Raw genomic sequence first — 5,548 nt, 5'->3', positions numbered from 1 at the left:
TGGCGGATTTCCGCTTCCTGGGAATCCACATTGAGGGAGGACCTGACGTTGGAGCGTGAACACCACTGCGCTGCTGAAAAAGGTCCAGCAGAGACTGCACTTCCTGAGGGTGCTCAGGAAGAACAACATCACTCAGAGGCTGCTGCTGTCCTTTTATCGGTGCTCCATTGAGAGCATACTAACATACTGTGTATGCGTGTGGTACACCAGCTGCACAGCGGCTCAGAGGAAAGCGCTCCAGAGGGCCATTGACAACGCCCAGAGGATTGTCGGCTGCCCTCTCCTTACCTTGAGGACCTACACAGTTCCCGCTGCACCAAAAAACCCCAGAATATAATAAGGGACATCTCCCACCCCGGACACTCCCTGTTTGAACTGTTGCCGTCAGGCAGACGGTACAGATCCACAAGGACAAGGACAAATAGACTAAAAAAACAGTTTTTACCCCCCACTGCTATAAAAGCACTAAATGTGGCCGCCAAGGAACGCAGGGGCGATACAGACTAAGGGACTGTGGTAACGGTGAAATCGACAGAAGGATGGAGGGTTGGGTGTGTATGCGTGCTTGTCTGTGATTTTTATTTATTTGCTTATCTTTATTATTTTACCGTGGATGTTTCGTTAGCTTTAGAAATGTTTGAATGCTGCACTGACTGGCTGACATTTTCAATTTCGTTGTACATGGCCCATGTTACAATGACAATAAAGAAACTATTCTATTCTATTTCTGGAGCTACTTCCTTAAGTACTCTGGGATGCAGCCTATCTGGCCCTGGGGATTTATCGGCCTTTAATCCATTCAATTTACCCAACACCACTTCCCGGCTAACCTGGATTTCACTCAATTCCTCCAACTCCTTTGACCCGCGGTCCCCTGCTATTTCCGGCAAATTATTTATGTCTTCCTTAGTGAAGACGGAACCAAAGTAGTTATTCAATTGGTCCGCCATATCCTTGTTCCCCATGCTCAACTCACCTGTTTCTGACTGCAAGGGACCTACATTTGTTTTAACTAATCTCTTTCTTTTCACATATCTATAAAAACTTTTGCAGTCAGTTTTTATGTTCCCTGCCAGTTTTCTTTCATAATCTATTTTTCCTTTCCTAATTAAGCCCTTTGTCCTCCTCTGCTGGTCTTTGAATTTCTCCCAGTCCTCCGGTATGCTGCTTTTTTTGGCTAATTTGTACGCATCATCCTTCGCTTTGATACTATCCCTGATTTCCATTGTTATCCATGGATGTACTACCTTCCCTGATTTATTCTTTTGCCAAACTGGGATGAACAATTTTTGTAGTTCATCCATGCAGTCTTTAAATGTCTTCCATTGCATATCCACCGTCAACCCTTTTAGAATTAATTGCCAGTCAATCTTGGCCAATTCACGTCTCATACCCTCAAAGTTACCTTTCTTTAAGTTCAGAACCATTGTTTATGAATTAACAATGTCACTCTCCATCCTAATGAAGAACTCAACCATATTATGGTCACTCTTGCCCAAGGGGGCACGTACAACAAGATTGCTAACTAACCCTTCCTCATTACTCAATACCCAGTCTAAAATAGCCTGCTCTCTCGTTGGTTCCTCTACATGTTGAATTTAGATAACTACCCCGCATACATTCCAAGAAATCCTCTTCCTCAGCACCCCTGCCAATTTGATTCACCCAATCTATATGTAGATTGAAGTCACCCATTATAACCGTTTTGCCTTTGTCGCACGCATTTCTAATTTCCTGTTTGATACCATCTCCAACTTCACTACTACTGTTAGGTGGCCTGTACACAACACCCTCCAGCGTTTTCTGCCCCTTAGTGTTGTGCAGCTCTACCCATACCGATTCCACATCCTCCAAACTAATGTCCTTCCTTTCCATTGCATTAATCCCCTCTCTAATCAGTAACGCTACCCCACCTCCTTTTCCTTTCTGTCTATCCCTCCTGAATATTGAATATCCCTGGATGTTCAGCTCCCAGCCTTGGTCACCCTGGAGCCTTGTCTCCGTGATCCCAACTATATCATAGTCATTAATAGCTATCTGCACATTCAACTCATCCACCTTATTACGAATGGTCCTTGCATTGAGACACAAAGCCTCAAACGAATCTCATAGAATTTTTCGAGGATGTAACTAGTAGCGTGGATCGGGGAGAACCAGTGGATGTGGTGTATCTGGACTTCCAGAAGGCTTTCGACAAGGTCCCACATAAGAGATTAGTATACAAACTTAAAGTACACGGCATTGGGGGTTCAGTATTGATGTGGATAGAAAACTGGCTGGCAAACAGGAAGCAAAGAGTAGGACTAAACGGATCCTTTTCACAATGGCAGGCAGTGACTAGTGGGATACCGCAAGGCTCAGTGCTGGGACCCCAGCTATTTACAATATATATTAATGATCTGGATGAGGGAATTGAAGGCAATATCTCCAAGTTTGCGGATGACACTAAGCTGGGGGGCAGTGATAGCTGTGAGGAGCATGCTAGGAGACTGCAAGGTGACTTGGCTAGGCTGGGTGAGTGGGCAAATGTTTGGCAAATGCAGTATAATGTGGATAAATGTGAGGTTATCCATTTTGGTGGCAAAAACAGGAAAGCAGACTATTATCTAAATGGTGGCCGACTAGGAAAAGGGGAGATGCAGCGAGACCTGGGTGTCATGGTACACCAGTCATTGAAAGTAGGCATGCAGGTGCAGCAGGCAGTGAAGAAAGCGAATGGTATGTTAGCTTTCATAGCGAAAGGATTGGAGTATAGGAGCAGGGAGGTTCTACTGCAGTTGTACAGGGTCTTGGTGAGACCACACCTGGAGTATTGCGTACAGTTTTGGTCTCCAAATCTGAGGAAGGACATTATTGCCATAGAGGGAGTGCAGAGAAGGTTCGCCAGACTGATTCCTGGGATGTCAGGACTGTCTTATGAAGAAAGACTGGGTAGACTTGGTTTATACTCTCTAGAATTTAGGAGATTGAGAGGGGATCTTATAGAAACTTAGAAAATTCTTAAGGGGTTGGACAGGCTAGATGCAGGAAGATTGCTCCCGATGTTGGGTAAGTCCAGGACAAGGGGTCACAGCTTAAGGATAAGAGGGAAATCCTTTAAAACCGAGATGAGAAGAACCTTTTTCACACGGAGAGTGGTGAATCTCTGGAACTCTCTGCCGCAGAAGGTAGTCGAGGACAGTTCATTGGCTATATTTAAGAGGACGTTAGATGTGGCCCTTGTGGTAAAAGGGATCAGGGGTATGGAGAGAAGGCAGGTACGAGATACTGAGTTGGATGATCAGCCATGATCATATTGAATGCGGTGCAGGCTCGAAGGGCCGAATGGCCTACTCCTGCACCTAATTTCTATGTTTGTATGTTTCTATTATTTTCCAACGATCAATAGATTTACGATCAGTTCCTGTGGATTGGAGGATTGCTAAGGCTGTCCCACTTTTAAAGAAAGGAGCGAGAGAGAAAACGGGGAATTACAGACCAGTTAGCCTGACTTTGGTGGTGTGAAAGATGCTGGAGTCAATTATTAAAGATGTAATAATGGGGCATTTGGATAGCTGTAAAAGGATTAGTCCAAGTCAACATGGATTTATGATTTTACAATGCATTTAAGCCTCTCCCATTTTTATGAGATGCATTCCTGGAATATGTAGGAAGTTTATTGTAACCTAGTGCTACTTGCCTGAACAATGGATGATATATCACTTAAATGCAATTGTTTTCAGTTGTGTGGAGAGACCTGTATATTGAAAATGCTTTTTACCTCTAATATGTCAATTTACCTTAAATGAAGAAGAGCTTATTAAAATCTTCTTACAAAGACCATTAAGTATTTTCTTTCTATCCTCTTTTGGACTCAAGGCATAGCAGAGCTGCCAACTCTCACGAAGAGGTAAGGGAGGGGGAGATGGAAGGGAGGGAGAGGGGGAAGGGAGGGAGATCGAGAAGAGAGGGGGGGAGAGAGAGAGAGAGAGAGATCGAGAGAAGAGAGGGGAGCGAGAGAGCGAGAGGGGGGGGGAGGGAGAGCGGGAGAAGGGGGGAGAGGGAGAAGGGGGAGAGGGAGAAGGGAGAGGGAGAAGGGGAAAAGGAGGGGGAGGGAGAAGGGGGACAGGGAGAAGGGGGAGAGGGAGAGTGGAACGATAGCACATTATAACGCGCAGCCGTCACATTCCGACCAAAGATTATAGAGCAGAGCTCCACTAGTATCTTTGATTGCGGCCGCCGCCACCGAACCCCTGACCCACCATTGCACCCAAAGATGATAGAGCAGAGTTGTATAATATTTGATTGCACCCTTCTTCACGGCGGGCTTGTGATCTTTGCTTGTGATGTCTTGACAATTCGAGGAATATAATGGGTAACAGCCGCCCATTCTCGGACTTGAATCTGAGCTCGAAAAATCTCCTGGTCACTGGACCTGATGTGTCCGCGGGCCATATTGTGGAGACCAATCCCTTACAAGAACAAAACCAAAAACGTACAGAAGTGTTAAAATTGCCTTTATTATTATGGTAAGAAAAGATCTATTAAAAATAAGTCTAATAACTTTCTAATGTACCGACAAACCCAGTTTCCCAATGGCCGTTGATGGGAGAACAGAAAATAACATTTTCACGACAGAATATCGACTGAAAATAATAAAAATATTTTCTCACCTTTCTATTTTATTGGGGAACCTAAAGAATGACAGGTCGGGTCGTTTAGATTTACGATTAGAATACTTGATAGCAGAGCTGTGAGATGAAATTTAGATAAGGACGCCATGACAGTGTGGGGTAAGCTCAATAAAATGCCTCACAAAATGGCGTCGACGATCACACACGTCATACTACGCGTTTTTCGAGGAGTGGTCTATCTTGCTCCTCTATAATCTTTGCTGCAAACGTAGTCACCAGGGACACCGACCATATCCCTGATCTCCCACACGTTGCAGGCTGAGCAAACCACGGGGCCAATCTCCACTGACATATCTTACTCCCAATTTAACTATATTAAAAAACACAAAACTTTATCCTTTAAACTTTACTAATAAATACTGTACCCTTATCTCCCAGAATCCTTAACTCCCAGAATCCTTAACCTAAAGGCAGAAATGTAAATATGTAAACCAATCAGAGGCTTCCCCCAGACTCCTTCTCTGGAACGTTGGCGATTTGGTTACAGTGCAGGTACTCCTCCCCTCACACCAACAGCTCCCTGGGCCTCTGTGAAAACAAGCCCCGCGGTGTATTTTATACTTACAGCGCAGGTACTCCTCCCCTCTCACCAACGGCTCCCTGGGCCTCTGTGAAAACAAGCCCCGCGGTGTGTTTTATACTTACTGCGCAGGTACACCTTCCCTCTCACCAACGGCTTCCTGGGCCGTATATAAAACTATTACATAGGGTGGACAGACATAATCGTTTCCCCAGTATGGAAACATCGAAGACTGAAGGCCACAACTTTAAGGTGAGAGGGGAAAAGTTTAAAGAAGGTTTGGCAAGATAAGTCTTTAATACTGAGAGTGGTGGGTGTCTGGTTTACACTGGTAGTGTTGGAGGCAGATACGATA

The sequence above is a fragment of the Leucoraja erinacea genome, chromosome 2, assembly GCF_028641065.1.
Source record: "Leucoraja erinacea ecotype New England chromosome 2, Leri_hhj_1, whole genome shotgun sequence".
Lineage (NCBI taxonomy): Eukaryota > Metazoa > Chordata > Chondrichthyes > Rajiformes > Rajidae > Leucoraja > Leucoraja erinaceus.
This window is presented reverse-complemented; position numbering follows the sequence as displayed.